This window comes from Stegostoma tigrinum, chromosome 31, assembly GCF_030684315.1.
Source record: "Stegostoma tigrinum isolate sSteTig4 chromosome 31, sSteTig4.hap1, whole genome shotgun sequence".
NCBI classification, from domain to species: domain Eukaryota; kingdom Metazoa; phylum Chordata; class Chondrichthyes; order Orectolobiformes; family Stegostomatidae; genus Stegostoma; species Stegostoma tigrinum.
In genome coordinates this window covers 11,616,150-11,634,528 of record NC_081384.1, presented here as the reverse complement: position 1 = coordinate 11,634,528, position 18,379 = coordinate 11,616,150, and the positions used below count along the sequence as shown (strand labels likewise).

The 18,379-nt window shown below is 38.9% G+C and overlaps 1 protein-coding gene and 1 long non-coding RNA gene across 4 annotated transcripts in view; one reads left to right on the top strand and one right to left on the bottom strand.

Moving 5' to 3' along the window:
- Positions 1–18,379, top strand: part of raraa (retinoic acid receptor, alpha a) — a 530,677-nt gene that overhangs the window by 48,361 nt on the left and 463,937 nt on the right. For all 3 annotated transcript variants that reach the window (XM_059638906.1, XM_048560466.2, XM_048560465.2), the window contains exon 2: positions 5,625–5,725. The gene's annotated coding sequence lies outside the window, so the exon portion shown is untranslated. The remainder of the gene's footprint in view (positions 1–5,624; positions 5,726–18,379) is intronic.
- LOC132206150 (uncharacterized) overlaps positions 1–18,379 on the bottom strand; it is a 47,551-nt gene that overhangs the window by 25,586 nt on the left and 3,586 nt on the right. The window contains exon 2 of the long non-coding RNA XR_009442861.1: positions 15,349–15,506. This is a non-coding gene — a long non-coding RNA (uncharacterized LOC132206150). The remainder of the gene's footprint in view (positions 1–15,348; positions 15,507–18,379) is intronic.

Sequence of the window (18,379 nt, the reverse complement as noted above, 5' to 3'; positions counted from 1 at the left end):
AATAGTGAGGATTTGAAGCCTGCGGTGAGCTGGCCTGAAAACAAGAGTTGACACTTTGGATAGATTAGCCATAATCTTGTTAAATAGTGGTGCAGGCTTTAGAGGTCAAGTGGCCTAGTCCTGCGCCTTCTGTTATGTTCTTAAACTCCGAATGAAGGTTGAAGTTCCTCCTCCTTTTCCTTCCAAAGTTGTTAATATCTCCTGTTGTAACATTTAGGATTGCGTTATAAATCTATTCAAGAATTATAACGGACGTGTAGAAAGATGTCTAAATGTCTTATTAAATATTTACTAATGTAGACTGTCTTCCATTTAATTAAGTTCTTGACAGGCAACAACAACCATGAATAAAATCACTGGGAAGTTAGTTGCTTTGAAATTTCTCCAATACCCAGATATTCTGATGTAAACTTCAAGATATTAATCCAAATTGCAATCACGATTATTCTGATTTCTTTGACAGATGATATTGCCTTGGCCTCAAAAAGATTGAAATCTAGTGTTTTGAAATTGCATAGTTTGATTGTAGTAATCAAACACTTAACATGCTCATCTGAAATTCTATTGTCTGCTATTTTATCAGGCTAATGTACTTGAAATGGTTAAATATTTGTACTGAGATAACAAAGAGAGGTCAGAAAAATGCATTAAGCACTTGCACACGATTGACTTAGTGCCCCCTCAAACATCTGACAGAGTGCCTGATAGTCAATTGTATCCTTCCTCTCATTCTTAATCATCCAGCTTCATTTTAATGGAGACAGTAATACCATGTGATTGACCTAGCATCAGCTGTATTTTAATGTATGTTTATTCTAAATATCTTCAGCTGCAATGATAAATTCTTCTATCTGGTCTCTTCCTTGAGATTTGTGAACTTTGAAATCATGTCCTTGATTTTGGTCTGTTTACATATTCATTAAACATAATTTTGAAGAATTTAATGACTTCACCGGAACAATTATTTAAGAACTGGAAATAAGTTATCTGTTAAGAAAAATGTAGAAGAATGTTAAAAACAGTTTTTAAAAAAAGTTTGACATATAAGAAAATGATATCATTTTCTCTTGTAGTTTGACAAAGTCTTGGAGCTTTTGAGTATGCCCTTAGTTTATTTTATAGATCTCTTCCCTCATACTTTCTGCAACTGTGTTTCCTTGCGATGGAGACTTTCTCACAAATACTTCTTAGATTTAATTTTGCCTCTAATAATATTGAAATACATTACTGCTATACTTAGTGAGTTACTTTGGAAGTGTAGTAGCTGTTGTGCAAGGGTAGATGGATGGCAACTTGGAAACATACCCATCAAGGAATAATGGATAGGTTGGGTTCATGTCTTATAATGTGGCAGATGCAGGCCTTCACGCTACTTGTTGCTGGACAAAACATGTTGGGATAGTTTGAACTGTTGGTATGGAAGATGATTCTTAATTAGTTTATATCACAAAACATTTTTAAATGGAGTTTAATGTGCACTTTTGGATCTTACACATTGACCCCATGGTTTTCTGTAGATCTCTGATTTTCTGTTGTGGTGCACTGGTACTCTCCCTATCTCTGAGCCAGGAGGCCAAGGTTCAAGCCATCTGCCCTGGAAGTGCGTTATAACATCCTAGCAGTTTGATTCAGAATAACTATTCCATGCTGAGCATCTAGAGTGACATTTCCAAGGTCATTGACAAAATGTGCTTGGCCCATTACATTAGAGCAAGAAGTATTCAGGATAAGAATGTGATTCACCTGATATCTCTCTCATCTTAACTTTTCAGTCCCAATATTTTGCTTTACTTTTAAAAACTGTACGTGTTTTCCCCTGCATTACTTTGCTTGGTTGTTCTGTGGCTTGGGGAGATGCAGGGACAAGAGTGGCAGTGGACAGGGAATGAAGATATTTTCCAGAAACAGACAGAAGATGGAGTACATCATTGATTAGTGTGTGTATATCTTCGTGAAGTTCATGTTTGTGAATTTGCTGGAATGCTGTCAACATTGCTGATGGAGGCAGCTGCTGGTATGCTCAGCCAATGCTGCAAACCACATGCCTTCAGATTCTTTTTTTTGTCTGGTGTAGGCCAAATAGACATAGATCAAAAATAAACTTGTAATGAATCTTGTAGTTCATTACAAACACCTTTAAATTAAGTAAAGGTTCCCAATGAAGAAAATGGTCAAAAACTAGTGTGACTATTTTGGGAAGAGTTTTCATATGGAAGCGTTCCAAATAGGAACTAAAGGGAACATTCAGTAAAAGACTGAGTACGGTATTTTCAAACAAATCCTGTGCAGGCTTAATACATGCAATATAGTAAGGAAACAGGACAGAGAATTTTAATGGTATAAAAAAGCACAATCTCTTAAGATTGTTTTGAAATTCCTTTTGTATTAAAACATTTATTTATCTCCTGTAATCCAATCTCAGATTGTAAATGGAAAGGGGTAATAAGTGGAAGAAAATTAGGCACTTTCTTTGCATTTGTGGAGGAGCTACTCCACCGTCTGGGTGCAATAAATACAGGAAAGTTAGGTGGAGAAGAGTATGTGGCCTCAAGGGAATACAACTGGCTTTCCATCCATTTAAATTAAGAATGAGTGGAGGTAAGGAATTAAGATAGCCATGCTGTGGCTATATGTATTCCTTACTTCATTTTCCTAAATTTGTTACAGCCGGTAGATCCTGTAGATCAAGGTACAGGACGAGGAAAATCTGCCTCTCCTGTTTTCTAATTTTGTCAAAGGTAATGTTATTGAATTCAGAGTTTACAGAGAACAGATTAGATTACTAAATTTTCATAATGTAATTTGAAATGCATTACAGCATTATTGAACAACTCCACGTTAGTGAGATGGTAAATATTTTCAATGAAGTACAGTGGTTGTTCGGTGTACTTTCTGTAATGTATCCAAGTAAGCTGTAAAAAAGAAATCACTTGGCAGTATCAATATAGGTTTTTTTTCTATAGTCAGAGTGAACAATTTTCACTGTGCAGCACCTGTGTGAAAATTATTCCAGGTGTGGTGGTGGTAGCATTGGGAGACATTTAAACTAATGTGCATCACTTGTGTCACATCACAATTATGTACAATTTACTTCCTTGCTACATGTCCCATACTGCACTGCAATGGTGCCAAAATGCCAAACTAGTAATACTGTAGTTCTTTTATAATTTTCAAATTTGCTTGAAGCTGTTTTTCAGTTTCCAACATGGATTCTGTTTAGAAGTGAGAGCCTAAATTATTCAGTTGAGAACTTGGATTTACATTTCGATACTCTACTCAAACCCCCAAACGACCACAGTGAAAGCTACAAAAACATGTATGTTTTTTCATAAATCGGCTTGGGACTAGTTTAAATTCTTCGCTGTTGACTCATTGACAGTGTAAAATGTATATGAATACACATTTTCAAATCTGAAATTGGAAAGCAGCTGAAGTGGAACTGTTACTAGAGCTTCTAGTAATAAATCAACATAGCTAAAATTCGTTATCACGCAGATAATATTTATGGTGTCATTAAGTCACAATTGGTAAGGTAAACAGGCTCTGTGACAAGCTATTAAAGTTGTAGCTCCCTGTGACGTAAATATTTCACTTCAAGACTTGGGGAGGCATTGAAACGCCCACCATGTTAGTATATATCAGACTTGGAATTCCCTGAATAAGAACTTATGGTACTGTGTACTGTAGAAATGAACGTATGGGCTTGAAGGTTTCTAGGCTGCAATATTTGGGAAGAATAGAAACAGGTGTTCTACCATTACCTTAGACTCGTGAGGGGAAAATTCAACCAGAGTTCTCAATTCTGATCTTTGCCTTATGACACCTGCTGAAAAGTACATTGGAATGTCACTGAAGGGATTGGGTGTGCTGAAGTTTCTTATGTTGGTTAATCTGCAAATTCTAGTTAGTTTCCTTTTAAAATACGTGTTGGATGTGAAGTTCAACAATTACTTTTACAGTTTCAACATGTTGGTAGATCTTTATAGAGTTGAATAACAAAATAAATTGATATTATTTCAAATTTGAAGGTTTCTTTTGGTCTGGTAGTCAGCTTTTGTACTTGCAGTTTTATTTTTAAACTCTGCAGTTTCTAAGTAGGGGAGTACACTACTGTACGTGCAGACTGGCATGTGCAGTTGTGTTCAGTATAGACAACTGGATTTTGAGAGAGCTTTGAACTTAGTTAAAGTTACATTCATGGGTTATTGAACTCCATAGTGAATCACTGCTGGCAGGCTTTAAACTGGCAGGAAGTATGTATTTTTTGGCCTGGGAATAGATTTCTCAATGTCTAGGAGAAACACACTGTTCTTCTGTTGGATCTGCAGGGAACATAAACAATAAAATAAACAGAGAGGAACATAGGCTCGGTAGTTCAATGTGTGTTTATGTATTTAACTTCTCATTATGTTTTCTTTTGCAAGTGGAACTCATGGTAATCATGTATCATTTCATGTGATGCATGCTGTCTCCATTTTGGTGAGACCCAATAGTGTGACAGTTGGCTTATCTTCCCTTATGGGTTTCCTTGTCTGTTTTGAAATTAATATTTGAATTACAACAGGAAATATATGCACAGTAGCATTTTAAAAAAAAATCTTAGAAGGAGATATTTTCCTTTTGGATTTGGATTGTTTAAAATCTGTACAGACAATATTGATTCACTATCTCTACTCTTTGTCCATGCTCTATAATGAAATTCTCTATGCATTTAGTAGAGATCAACATAATGACTAATTAGTTTGCTGTAAGAAATTTTGTTGCTGTCAACTCTATTTACAGTGTTTGCACTTTGACAGAAAATTGGATGCTGTAATTCCTGATTTCCTAGTAGGGTAGAGACACTAGGGCTTTCTATTCTTAAAAAAATGACGCTCAAAATGCTAATCTGTTTTCTCCTTTTAGATGTTTCAAGCTTACTTTGTATTTCTATCATGTTCTGTTTTTATTTTAGGAATCCTGCAATTAGTTTTGCACTGCTATTGTCTGTGTTAATTCAATAGCCTGTCCACCTGTGCACTATTGCACTCACGATTCTTGGCCATTTACTAGTGAAACCCTTTTCCCTGCCTTTGTCACTTCTGGCTTTCCTGGTCACCCTGTCATCCCATGCCTGTTGACATTTGTTTTGTGAAAACTTCAGATGATCCAAAAGATCTGCTGCCCATATCTGACCTTGCATTAAATCCTGCTCATCTGTTATCTTCGTCCTTGCTTCTAGTGACTTTGTTTCCCCAATGCCTCAAATGTCCTTGCCTTTTAACTGCTATCTCTGCAGATTTGCTTGACTAAATTAGTAACCCTCACAACTGTTCAGGCTCACCCTCTCCCTTCCCAAGTTATTGGCAGCAGTGCCTTCATCTGTCTTGAACCCACACTCCAATGTTAGCTCCCTGAACTTCTCCACCCTTAAGATTGTTCTTTAAGCTACCTCTTCAAATGTATTTTTGGTAATTTTGCTCAACTTGTTTGTTCATCTCTGTGCCTTGGAACTTCTGTCCTATTTTGAAGATGCAATGTAAACCTAACTTCTAGTTGTTAGTAACATTCTCGCTGGAAGTAAATCATGATGACCTCAAAATGTCAATATTGAATAAGTTTCTCCTCTTTTTCTTTCTTTGTAGGGTTTGAAACTTTATGAGAATCTATAAAGAGCTGTTGATGCCTGCTTTGATTTTGTCTTCTAATCAACTATAACTTTTCATTTGAGAGCACGTACACTCAGGTAAGCAAATAGAAATTAAATGTCTTGTTAATTACATGCGCTTATCAAAGCCTATTGGCCCTATTTTTACATTAGTATTGATGGTAAAACTATCAATGTACATTGTCACGTGTGCTCTGAAACCAAAAGCAATTGCTGGAGTCTGCATGTGTAGTTAAATACAAATTAATCCAGAAATTACAGTCAGTGATTTTGCATTGCTCAGACTGCAATCGAGGGAAATGTGTATGTTCTAATAATTTATTTCACTGATTATTTCTAATAATTTATTTATGGAAAGCTTCAAGTTGAAAGTAAAGAGATTCTGTGTTTGTTGTGCATCGTTGGTTGCTGTCTATGAAATACATCAACAAAATTGGCTTTTTATTATACTTGATGACATTCCCAATTTTGGATTCCTAGCGATCGCACTGAATTGGTGCCAGATTCAATCTTGAATTAAGCAAGGTGAAATCCATGTCACAGAGATCCTTAGGTATTTGTAGGTAACTTCCCTTGAGATCCACAGTTGGCATCACCATTTTGTTACTGACTGTAAAGTCCAGGCCAAAGAAGTAAGTCTGAAGATCTCTTTAGCTGCTGTGAGTTTGTTGCTTGTACATTGGATACCAAATGTCAGTATTTGTTCTGGTTTCTCTATATTAATCTTGTTTTTTTTGGGTGTCCAGCACACACTGCTACTTACTATAGCACAAAAAAAGTCATTAAGCTCAATAAATTTGTTTATTTAGTCAGTGGTGAAATGTTGCACGCAACTTGTTTACTTCCAGCAGCACTACCTCTTTAAGAAGAACCGAATGAAGACCAAGAATAAAATACTGCGGTCCAGCAATTAACCAACATACTGTCTTGTGGCATAGTGACAGTGTCTTTATCTCTAGGTCAGAAGGTCCGGCTTCAAATCTCACCTGCTGCAGAGGTGTGAACGTATCCGAACAGATTGACTACATGATAAACTATTCATGTGGTTAGTCACTTTTGTAGGAATCACCCAACTATAACTGCAGTTATAGTATCACATGCAAATCTATTAATTGACAAGATATTATCCAGGCTACATTGTCTCTTCTCATACAGGACAATTTTTGGAATAAGAGGAAACAGAAATGATAGTTGTGCATTTTGGGCATAGTTGCTTTTTTTGTACATTTTGATATTAAAATAACTGTTGTTGTCCTTTGGCTCATACGGCACAGAGAAGTAGTCTGAGAAATGGCCTGAAATGTCTGCTTGTACTAGTGCAAGAACTGCCTAACAACAGCTGATTTGCAATTCAGAGTGATGCCAACACGTGGATTCAGTTCCTGCACTGACTGAGGTTACCAGGAAGATCCCTCCTTCTCAACCTCACAGCTTGCCTGAGGTGTAGTGACCCTCTGATTAAACCACCACCAATTTTCCATCTCTAATGAGAGAGCAGCCCTGTGACCCTCTGGGTCTATTATAAATTTACTATTCAGTCATCTACGATGCCTCATGTAAAGGGGACTTTCAAGGTTCTGAAGTTATACAGTTTAATAAGTATATTGTAAAGAGATCTGTAGTAGAATTTTGAGACAGTTAGAGTCGTAGAGTCATAGAGATGTACAACACAGAAACAGACCCTTCAATCTAACTCATCCATGTTGATCACATCTTCTATAAAATTCTAGTCTCATTTGGCCCATATCCCTCTGAATCCTTCCTATTCACATACCAATTCTGATGCCTTCTAAATGTTATCATTGTACCAGTCTTCATTCCTTCCTCTGGCAGCTCATTCCATACGTGCACCACCTTCTATGTGGAAAAAGTTGTCCTTTAGGTCCCTTCTAAATATTTCCCATCTCACCATAAACCTCTAGTTTTGGACTTCCCCGGCACGGAGAAAGACCTTGTCTGTTCATCTTATCCCTGCCCCTTCAGCCTCCAATGCTCCATGCGAAAATAGTCTCAGGCTATTTAGCCTCTCCCTTTATCTCAAACCCTCCATCCCTGGCAATATCCTTATAACTCATTTCTGAACTCTTTCAAGTTTCATAACATCCTTCCTATTAATAGGGAGACCAGAAATGCACATTGGTTCTGGCAGTTTTGGAACACTGTCCTGTACAGCCACAACCTGACTCCCAACTCCTATATTCAATGCACTGACTAATAAAGTCAAACATACCAAATGCCTCCTTCGTTAACCTATCTACCTGTGACTCCACTTTACTATGAATTTGAACTCCAAGATCTCTTTGTTTCACAACACTCCCCCCCCCCCCCCCCCCCCCCCCGCCCCAGGTCCTATCATTCCTGCCCTGATTTACCTTTTCAAAATGCAGCACCTCACATTTATCTGAATTAAACTACACCTGCCACTCCTCGGACCGTTGGCTCATCTGATCAAGATCCTGTTGTTCTTTTGAGGTAACCTTCTTCACTGACAGCTACACCTCCAACTTTAGTGTCATCTGCAAACTTACTAACCATATCTCCAATGTTCACATCTAAATCATTTATATAAATGACGAAAAGCAGTGGACCCAGTGCCAGTCCTTGCGGTGCATCACTGGTCACAGTCTGCAAAGCAACCTTCCACCACCACCACCACTATCATCTGTCGTTTACCTTCGAGCCAGTTCTGTGTCCAAATGGCCAGTTCTCCGTGTGTTCCATGTAATCTAACCTTGCTGACCGGACTGCGATGAGGAACCTTGTTGAATGTCTTACTGAAGTCCATATAGATTATTCTGGAAGACTTTGGAGTTTCTTTCCTATCAGTGCAGCTAAGAGTGTTATGTGCATGAGATTACACCAGAGACAGATCTCACTCACCATGTAGCTTCCTTCTCCCAGTATTTATGTGAACTGGTGCATCGATCCGCTGATGAGCATACATTAGGTATAAAAGCCACACACTTGCATGCCAAACGTTGGAAACTGCATGGGATGGACAGAGCTAAGGGATTCCACAATCATAACTGCAGAGCTTAACTCTGATCTAATGTCACACCAATCTTGAATGGTCGATGGATAAATAAACAATTATCAGAGGGAGCAGTCAAGGATGTCAGTGCAGAAGACAGAGCTGAAGCATTTACAGGCATCTTCTGCTATAAGCTGAGAGAAAAATCCATTTTGGCCTCTTCCTGAGGTCCCCAGCATCACAAGTGCTTATCTTTAGCCACTGATTCATTTTGTGTATTATCAAGAAATAGCTTAAGGAGCTGGATGCAACAAAGATTGAGCCCTGACAACATTCTGACCATTATTATTGAAGACATGCTCCCGATTTAGATGTACCCCTAACCATGCTGTTCCAGTACAGGTCCAACGCTAGCATCCACCTGGCAATAATTGTCCAGATATGTCCTGTACTCAAAAGCCAGGACAAAAACAACTGGCCAGTTACTGCCTCCTAAATCTATTTTTGATCATCAGCAAAGTGATTGAATGGGCCGTTTACACTGCTATCAAGTAGGACCTACTGGGCAATAACCTGCTCATTGTTGCTCAGTTCTATTTCCACCTATGCCACTCAGCCCCTGACCTCAGTTCAGCCTTGGGCTAAACAAGGACAAAAGAGCTCAAGTCTAAAGGCGAGATAAACATGAGTGACCTTGATATCAAAGTAGCGTTTGACTGAATATGGCATTAAGAACCCCGAGTCAGACGAGTCAATGGGAACCAAGGTGGAAGGAGATGGGAAATGCTCCATTGGCTAGTGATACCTAGCAGAAAGATAGGTAGATGAATTATCTCAGTCCCAGGACTTCATTGCAGGAGTTCCTCAGGGTAGTGTTTTCGGCCCAAGTGTGTTCAATAGCTTCATCAATGATATTCAAAATTGAGGAATCTCCATGTCAATGATAGAGAATCTGACATTCAGTGGCATTGCAATCGCTGAATGCTTCATTATCAACAATCTGGAGATACCATTGCCCAGAAACTGAACTTAACCCAGCCTTGTCAGTTTTGAGGCTATAAGAACAGGTCAGAAACTTGGAATTCTGCAGCGAATAATTCACCACTTATGTCTCTAGTGTCCGTTCACCATCTGCAAGGCACGAGTCAGGAGTGTGTTTGAATACTTTTCACTTTCTTGGATGGTTGCAGCTCCAACAACACTCCAGAAGCTTAATACCCCAAACAAAGCAGCCCACTTGTTTCATACCCCATCTACCATCTTCAGCATTCACTTCCTCTACCACTGATACACACTGACAGCTGTATGTTCCATCTTCAAGATGCACTGTAGTAACACACCAAAGATCTTCCAACAACGCTTTTCAAACCTGTGAACTCTCAACCAAGACAGTGTCTGATGTTTTGTGACGTATGTGATCTATGTTCTAAAAGAGATCTTTAGGTTTGAATGGGTAGGAAGCCCAGTCAGAATCCCAAAATGCTTCTCAGCAGCATGCAAAGAAAGGCAAAGCAAAGAATAATGTGAAACGAGTTCCGTTCATGGCAAGCAACAATGTCAACCAGCTCAAGAGGTAACTGCGACTTTACAGCTTGCAAATAGCACATGGCCACTTAATATGCAGTGAGGATGCCTCCAGAAAAACTGAAGCCTTTGCCTTGTTAAATTGAAACACTCCAAAACGAAAGGACAACGTGCATTTTATACCAAGATTGACATTGGTGGAATTGCAAGAAATGTCTCTTTATGCATTTTACGTGAAAAATACTCAGGAAACCAGCACATTGTGTTTCAGTCTGCTCAAGTTAAGCTGACTGCTTATAACAGATCTGACATCCTATGTATTAGCATTATCTGCCTTAAATGCAATAATAGCTCGTCGGGCTTGAAATATTTAACATTGCTGAAACAGACCCCCTGTTATGGTTTATAGTATTCATGGAGCTGCATGTTGTTAAGATCCGCAAGATGACGAAGTTGCAAAGTGAATGATTCGAGTGTGCAACATCAAATTACTCCATCACTTGGCTAACCTTTAACCAAATGTGATGTGACCAGGTGTGATACTATTGACAACTTTAAAGCCGACACAATGTTACATCTGAAAGTTGATGCCTGATCTACTATTGACATTCCCTCTAAATGCAGCATTCACATTTAAGAAAAGCTCAAACTGAGCTGTATTCCACGGTACTGGGCAAGATCATCTGTAAAGTCACTCATCATACTAATTAGTGTAATTCTTTTACTTGCACTTCATTAAAAAAATGGTACTGTACTCGTATGTTTATATCCAAGGTAACTGAACAATATACTAAAAAGTTGTGTACACAGTATTACAACCCTGCACCATCTTCATCCTAAATTCTCAGGTGGCAAGTACTGTACCAAGCTCAGTACCAAGAGTAGACATTGGTGCATACATCTTTCTTCAGAGTCATAAGAACTATTTAGAACACCTTTTGGTACATTCAGTTTCCTCAAATTCCCATTTGGATTATCTGTCAACCAAGGTATATTCTAACAACAAATGGATAGTATCGTTGAGAATTTACCAGGATGTCACTGTTTCACAGATGACATTGCAGTTCTTGGAAGAAGAAAATGTGAGCATGACAGTAGTAAGAAGACATAATCTTGTTTTTAACAATAGTAAGTGTCAAATCAGCATGAGTAAAATCAATTTCATTTATTCAATCTACTCATCAACTGGTATTTGACCTAATCCAACCAAAGTAGAAGATTTACAGAAGTCCACAACGCAAGACAAAGCTGCCTATATGTAGAGCTGGATGAACACAGCAGACCAAGCAGCATCTTAGGAGCAGGAAAGCTGATGTTTTGGGCCTAGACCCTTAAGGGTTTAGGCCTGAAACATCAGCTTTCTGCTCCTAAGATGCTGCTTGGTTTGTTGTGTTCATCCAGCTCTATACCTTGTTATCTTGGATTCTCCAGTACTTGCAGTTCCTATTTTGTCTGCCTATAGTTTAACCTGTGATACTCTCAACCTTGTGAGCAAGGTATCTTCCCTTTGAGAGCTTCTCTACATGTGTGCTCCACATATATTGCAGGAATATTACAAGTGTATTTTTTGATCTTTCAATAATGCTTTATCATCCAGTAAATACGTATTTCAGTGTTATGATCCCACAAAGCTCACAGTGTTGGAAATAGAATAATCAGAGAAAAGTCTGGATGTTTGTCTGCTACACAGATAACGCATATTGGATTTAACTCTAAGGTCCTTATGACAGTTCAGGCCAACTGTTCCAACATTAAAAGAAAGACAATGATGCAAAGTTTTCATATGTCTGTTTCACAAGAATTTTATTGTTCATGCTGACCATGATCCATTGCAAATCGTGAATGCCTCTGACAAGTGTGCTTCCATTATCGCAATGGAAGATTCAAGGGTACGATTTAGGAGTGCAGTGCAAACTAAGTTCCTAAATAGCTATCTTTTGGCCTTCTTGCAAACCCTGCTCAGGACAAAAGCATTCCTTTCAATTAATTTCTTGAAACTGAACTGAAAGATAGGCTTTTAGCGTCAATTTTATACATTTTGGAGTCATAGCCAAACAGCCAATTTGGAAAATCCCATCGGATGATGATCAGCCACAACAGCTCAAAAAGACAATCATCCCCACGATAATCAAGATGGCCTGAACACATGCAACAAGTCTTGAGATAGTACATTCATTCTGGTCATTCAGAGACCAATTAGGATTCTCTAAGCGTGTAATTTTCAAAGGAAAATGAACTGTAGTTCTGGAGACTGCCTCAAGGCTTGCCATATTTTATACTTGTAGGTCATAGGGGTGCAGAATAAGCAAGAAATTGGTTTGTGGGTCTGTATATTGGCTCAGCATTGATGAGGGCATTGTTCATCCAGTCATGTTATGTGAATGATACCAACGCTAATCAACAATTTATAGAAACAATGTGCATTGGTATGGGGAAAGAGGATAAGAATGTCACTAAACCACACAGCTCATTTGGAGAGCCAGTGCATGCACTTTGCACCAAATGGTCTCACATGCTGTAATGCTTCTGTGCTTTGAGAAAACCTTTCCTTTCATATAAGATTTGTTTTGAGCCACTGTGAAAGATTGTAATTTATATTCTCCACATCCAAGAGCAGAATTACATTCTAGTTACTGACTATTTCACCAAATATACTTTACCACATCAAATCAAAGAGATCACTAGTGCAATAGCTGTTTATACGTTAACTGCTATATTCAGTATGTCTCAACATTTTGTATCCCACAGTGGTCTGCAGTACATAGAAGGTGAGCTAAGTTGTGGAGGAAATGGGGATTTTGAACATTTTACTTCTCCTCACTTACCGTCAGAATAAAAGTTGTGCAGAACACATTGCTTTTATCATAAAGTCCATGTTCATTACATGTAAAGCGATTTTCCAATAATTTTAGACAGCAATGTTAAATCTATATACTACTCCTCTAGGTGTTCAGCAACTGCCATGTTTGGGAGACATCCAAACATTTCTTCCCTCCCATATTCTTACCATCTAAACAGTGCACGAGACATCAATGGAAAGAAAATAGAATATTGTGCAAGAGCATAATCAGTGCGCACGCAGAGAATTATCACACATCGAACCAGGACAAAGCATGTGAGTTGAAACTCACTCAAACATGCTGGTTCATGGGAAAAATACGACATCATTGCGTCCAGCCTTAGTCACATGATGTTGTAATGAGCAATGGCTAAGTCCCGCGGTAAAATGGATAATGTATCCAAACTGCAATTCATCAACCACTCATCACACAGGATGATGATTGAGTCCCTGAAGATACCATGCCAGACAACAGCTACACATTCACAATAAATGAGATGCATCCGTCAATGCATACAGATAGCACACCACAGAGTGAATCTGCATCACTAGATCGTGATGCTGTATTAGGACTAAATGTGGTCATGTTGTACATCCACCGAGGTATTACCTGAATCTGCAGACAAAATATATTTGTACGCATCCCTGTACATGTTTATCAGAAAAAAATGGTTCCTGTCCTTAAAAAGAGGAAAGGTGATGTATTCTGGCATAGATTATGTACCTGACTGGTTTGCCCCTTTTAAGGTAGTTACATGACATGTCTTTGTACTATGTTGAAACATCGCATGTAACTATCTGGCTCACCTTCAGCCTCTTTCATGGAGTCATTGTAAATAGTTTGTACGTAATGTACAGTAATATCACAAAGCATGGAACCCCAACTCTAAGTATGTGGTGCTGTTGCCTTATAAGTCGTTAGCCTTGAAAACAGTTAGCTTTGTAAATAAACTGCAAGATAGCTATCTCGCAAGAACTTGACTATTTGTGGTATATTTACGAGGGCTATGATACAGAAAACCACCTTAAGTTTTACATCTGAACAAAAAATAAAGTAATGAGTATGTTGGTAGGTACAAGTTCAACACTTGACCCAGTCTCATAGTTAATTCAGTCTTATAGTTAATTCAGTCTTTGAAGGTCTGGCCAGCTCATTCTGTCCTCAAGAGATCCAATCAAGTGAAATTTGACTGAATTCTTGGTTCTGGAGGCAATTTGTCAGGATTCCAAGGAGCACCTTATATGTTCGAGACAGTTCCTGCTTGGGACAGACATTCTGAAGGATTATGCTGAAGAAGCCCAGGATTTTGACTCATAGAATCATACCTACGAGTGTGACTACATCAAACTGTTCCTTGACCAGACTTGGAGATGAATCTCTGAACTTAGTTATTACAGTGGCATAGTGATACTGTCACTGGATGTTAATCAGAGGTCTAGGCTCTGTGGACATTAGCTCTCATTCCACCAGGGCAATGGTTGGAATTTAAATTCAATGAATAAACATTGAATATAAAGTGAATTTCAGTAATGGTGACCATTGCCAAATAACAATTGATGATAGTTTCATTGTTGTAAAGGACTCCATTAATCTTTAATACTTCCACCATCTGGAGTTACAGGCAAGTATGTGCAAGAACATACAGTTGTGTTCAACTCGTATCACATCTGTACATGTATTGCTGGCTGTTTTATCAGCCATTTTGGTGTTAGGATGAAGACCTGCATCATTCCTTTGACAGAGGTGAAAGGGCAAATATCAACTACGCATCAGTCACAGATGCTTCCTGCAACCTATCACAGTCAGGTGATGCCTCAGGCCTCACTGGTGCATGAGATGGAGCCATTTTATGATGATGGAGAATTCACTGCTGTTGTTAATAAGCCAGCTGTTGCACTAGTATCCTTTTGGGAAGGAAATCTGCACCTGGTGCAGCCTTCATGTAACTTCAGCCCTGGAAAAATGTGGTTGACTCTTAACTGTCCTCTTGAAATGATCCAGCAAACCACATCAAAACAATTGAAGGACAGTTGGGGATTGCCAGTAAAGGTTTGTCTTGCCAGATGTGGCCACATACCGTTAAAGAAAAAAAACGTTAAGGAGAACTTTGCAGTATTAACAGGCAGCTATTGCCTTTGTTCCTTTTTGATATGCAATGACTGTCGGTTGGAATTTATTTTCCATTTTTGAATTTTGCACGACTGAGTGGCACACTCATTTAGATCATAAGATATAGGGACAGAGTTAGCCCATTTGGCCCATCAATTCAGCTCCACTTTTTGATCGTGGCTGATATGATTCTCAACCCCATTCGCCTAACTTCTCCCCTTTGATGCCCTTACTAATCAAAAATCTAACTACTGTACCTCTTTTAAAGATGTTGAATGACTTGGCCTCCACAGCTTTCCATGGTAATGGTTTCCACAGGTTTGCCACTCTCTGGCTGAAGAAATTCCTTTTCATCACAATTCTGAAGGTCGCCCCTTCACTGTGTGGCTGTGCCCTTGTATCCTTGTCTCTCCTGCTGTTGGAAACATTATCTTCACTTCCACTCTATCCAGGTCATTCAGTATTCTGTAATTTTCAATGAGATTGCCCCTCATACTTCTAAACTCTATCAAGTACACACTCAGAGTCCTTAAAGGCTCCTAATATGGCAAGCCCTTCATTCCTGCTTGTAAACCTCCTCTGGATCCTCTCCAACACCAGTACGTCCTTTGTTAGATATGGGTCCCAAAACTGCTCACATTATTTCAACTGCACTCTGATCAAAGCCTCAAACAGCCTGAGCAGGACATCCCTGCTCTTATATTCTAGCCCCCTCAAATTGAACACTAACATTGCATTTGCTTTCCTAACTGCCAACTGAAGCTGCATGCTAACATTAATAGAATCCTTACTATAGGAAGGCTGTGATTGCACCACAGAAAATGCAGAGGAGGTTCAGAATGTGACCTTGGCTGAAGCATTTCAGTTATGAAAAGAGACAAGATGGGCTGGAGTTTTCATTAGACCGGAGAAGGCTAAGGAGAACATGATTGAGGTGGACAGATTTATGTGGGGCAGAGATAGGGTAAATAAGAAGAAACCTTGCCCTTTTGTAGAGAGATCATTAATCAGAGGGCATAGATTTAGGGTGAAGGGCAGGAGGTTTAACCGGGGTCTTTGGATGAATTTTTTCACCGAGAGGATAATGGACATCTGAAACTCACTCCTTGAAAATATGTAAGAGGTGTGAACCATCACAACATTTACGAAGTATTTAGATGATCACATGAAGCACCATATTTTGCAAGTCTGAGGACCAAGTGATGAAAAATGGGACTAAAGTAGTGCTTGATGACCAACACGGACACAATTGGCAAAAGGGCCTCTTTCTGTGTTGTAAAACACTCAGACTCTCTGTAATTTAAATTGCATGATCATTGAGTTGATAGTGTGGTGTTATAACTGTTTAGCTACTGTAGCCTAGATAACTAGATAGGAATCTGTAACCTTCTGATCTAACTGGCTCTTTTCTGATCTTTGGCATGGGTTATTTTTGTTTCAAGAGGGGCATGGATAGGGTGAATAGCCAAGGTCTTTTTCCGAGGATGAGGGAGTCTGAATTGGAGGACGTGTGTTTAACGTGAGAAGGGAAAGATTTGAAAGGGACCTGAGGGATAATTTGGTCATGCAGAGGGTGTTACATGTATGGAACAAGCTGCCAGAGGAAGTAGTAGAGATGGATACAATTACGACACTTATACATATATGAATAGGACGGGTTTAGAGGGATATGGGCCAGTAACTGGCAAATGAGACTAGGTGAGACTGGGACGTCCAGTCAGTGTAGATGAGTTGGATCGAAGGGTCTATTTCTGTTCTGTATGACTCAATGACCTTAAAAACATTTGGGACCTGAACCTGGGTCTCTGCTTCAGCAGGAGGGGGCACTACCACTGCACCACAAGAGCCCTAAAAGGCCATCTATAGGCTTTTTTTAATCATCCTGTTCAGCGATATTTTTATACACCTCTGGAGTAGTTAAGACTTGAATCCTTGTCTCCCAACTCAGAGATAGGAGCACTACCACTTCATTAGGGTCCTTTTTTTTAACCAACTATTTCACAAATGTTAATCCTGACTAGCATGAAACCATTAATATGAATGTTCACGTTGATGTTTTTCTTTATCAACCTGTTCTGAGATGTTTTTACACACCTCTGGAGCAAGTGGGAATTGAGCCCAGGTTTGAACAAGAGGTTGGGACACTATTGTGCCACAAGGGCCCTAAAAGGCCACCAATATGTGTTTTGTTTTATTTTAGGGCTGCATAAATTTATTGAATTCAACATTTGATGGGCAATAAATTAGTCACGAGAACAATTCTTTAATGCAGTATTTATGTTAATGGAGCACTGTTTTGACTTTGGCAGGGTTATGCTACATTAGGCAATGAAGACTAATGGGGCTTTTGCGACACTTAACTAATCTATTTGTCAAGTCCCTCAAAAGCCCCATTATTGCTGTACTGTGTAGTACAATTCAAGCTTTTGTCACACTATTGGTAATCAAATTTTAACTGCCTGGTATTCTTGCCTTTCCCATTTCCATATGTTTTCACCTGGTCTGAACCAATTGCAGACATTCCATTCCAGCTGACATAGGACTGTGGAGATTTAAAGAATGGCAGGAGACCATTTAGCCCATGCTATGACTTTAGATCAATTTAAAACTAATCCCACTATCCTGCCTTCTCCCTGAACCCCTGTGTTTTCAAGTGTTTCAGCTATTTATCCACATTTTCCTGATAGCATGCAATGTTCATCTACTTCTTGTGTCACCAGCATTCGATGCTTTAGCAACAATTCTTGTAAAGGATTTTCAAAAAAAAATCTTGTCCCACATTCTCAAGGACAACTTTAAAATACCCATTCTTGTCTACAGCCTCCCAAAGAAAAGTAAATGGTTATTCTCTTTTTATTCTCTTTAAATTTTAAAGTTTTAAAGAGCCAACTGTATTGCCTCTTGTTTGTTGGAAATAATTGCAGTATCTTGAGTCTTTCCTCTTCCATGACATAATCTTGGTGAATCTGTATCATATATCCTAGTATGGTTTTATATGTTTGCTGTACATGGGCTTTTGGTGGTACCAGACTTTCAGTTAGAGGAATTTTTGTGTGAATGGGAGCTGAAACTGGAATTTGTTGTTTTGCTGTGAAAGGGACTAACATTAAGTTATATCATTGAGGGTGCTCTGAATTTTTCATCTTGCCTTAGTCAATGTGTTTCTCAGGTAAACTCACACTGAGCAGGAAGAGTTAGAGGAGTGGCATATTACTTAAATGTGGTAAGACTGCAGGAAGCTGCAGCACAGAGGAATTTGGGTGTTCTTATACACAGAGGCACCAATGC